This window comes from Tupaia chinensis, unplaced genomic scaffold (genome assembly GCF_000334495.1).
Source record: "Tupaia chinensis unplaced genomic scaffold, TupChi_1.0 Scaffold149658_1, whole genome shotgun sequence".
NCBI classification, from domain to species: Eukaryota; Metazoa; Chordata; class Mammalia; order Scandentia; family Tupaiidae; genus Tupaia; species Tupaia belangeri.
In genome coordinates this window covers 732963-734687 of record NW_006209503.1, presented here as the reverse complement: position 1 = coordinate 734687, position 1725 = coordinate 732963, and the positions used below count along the sequence as shown (strand labels likewise).

Sequence of the window (1725 nt, the reverse complement as noted above, 5' to 3'; positions counted from 1 at the left end):
CCCCCCGCCGCCCGCCGCCCGGGGCGGGCCCCCGAGCCGCAGCCCCCAGGCTCCTCGGCTTCCCGACCGCCACGGAGCGCGCTCTCCCAGGCTCGCACCTGCAGCGCCGCCGCCGCCCCGCGGCCCGCCCTGGCCCAAGTCGCTCAGCGCCCGGTGTAGCTGGAGAGGGTGGTTCCAAGTTCCCCGCGGAAAGGTTTACGTTTAGATCTGTTTATTTTAAAATTCGTTTCAGAGTTATTCACTTTACTTACTTTTTACTTTTAGTTCTATTAGGTATTCATTTTCATTTATGTTTAGTCATTTGTTTCCCAAATTTAGTTTTGTATTTTGTAGTTACTTTCTTTACAATTTTACTTTTTTCTGAGTTTTCTTTCAGTTACTTCACTTATTTGTGGTTATTTTATTTTAGCGATTACATATCTGTAAATTAAACATCTCTAGAATAATTTATTTATAATTATGTATTATTAGACCGGGATCTGGGTTATTTATTATTCATAGTTACTGTACTGTATTTTCAGTTATTGTAATTTTGAGTTATTTTTAGTTTTTTGTCTGTGTATTATTTAGCTTTTTGAGTTAGTTTCTTTTGTAAAAAGAATTATTTAACTCTTTATTTATTTTTAAGGTGACGGGAGGAGAGAGAGAGAGAAAATGAGAAAGCAAGCCTCTAGGTCCAGGACTTGAACTGCCTGTGGGAGTCCAGCGCCCTTAACCACTGCCACCTGCCAGCTCCCTGAATTATTTTCAGCGTGACTTATTTTTAGTTATAGTGTTTAGTTATTTATTTTTACATTGATTTAGTTTTTGAATTATTTACCTTCATTTTTAAATTACCTTCAGCTGATTTAAAATGTTTATTTTATTGCCAGAGAGCATGTGTGCTTCCCAGAGAGAGAGAGAGCGCACCCTTCATTTCCTCTGATCAAGATACGCAGCACACATTGGGACCAGCAGTTGGTGTAATGGCTATGTCACTGGACTCCCATGTAGTCTATCGCGGTTCGATTCCCGGATGCAGTGGCTTAAACTCATAGCGGGCGTGTGTGCATGCATGCCCCAAATTCTAAGAGGATAGTGGAGGAGAAGGGATTGAAGCATGGCTATCCCCCCTGGGGGGTGATTTCTCACTGTCTCTCTGTCTCTCTCTTGTCTTTCTGGCAAGCGCATGCACCGTATAGCCAAAAAAAAAAAAAATACATAAACAAAATAAAACAACAAACAAACATAAACCTCTCCAAAAAAGATATGGTACACATCCACAAAATCCTGGAATGTTTCTCAGGCCAGCTGAGATTTGAACCATTGTCTGTCATGCAGGATCTGGGTACCCTAACCACTGTGCTATAGGTCTGGCTTTATTTTTGGCTTTTTTAATTTGTGTGTGGGTGTGTGTGTGTGTGTGTTTCCAGAATTTTTTGTGGGAGATTTTCACCTTTTTAGTTTTTTTATTTTAAAAAAATAATTATTTAATTAAAAAAATTATTCATTCATTTATTTAATTTGACCAGAGAGAGACTTACAGAGAGAGAGAGAGAAAGGGAGAAAGGAAGCCGCCAGATCTGGGACTCGAACCGTGGTAGGCCATGTGGGAGTGTCCAGCATCTTAACCACCATGTCACCTGCTGGTCCCATTAAAATCGTGCACTCGTCGAGAGAGACAGAGAGAGAGAGAGATGGACTCGATGCCGCAGTCCTCCCGCCTCCATAGGTTTTTGCCATAGG

The 1725-nt window shown here is 41.7% G+C and overlaps 1 protein-coding gene and 1 pseudogene across 1 annotated transcript in view; both read left to right on the top strand.

The window, feature by feature from the left end:
- Window positions 1–1725, top strand: part of ADIPOQ (adiponectin, C1Q and collagen domain containing) — a 45568-nt gene that overhangs the window by 12201 nt on the left and 31642 nt on the right. The window lies entirely within an intron of this gene.
- LOC102478043 (eukaryotic translation initiation factor 3 subunit J-like) overlaps window positions 1–1725 on the top strand; it is a 5594-nt pseudogene that overhangs the window by 1767 nt on the left and 2102 nt on the right.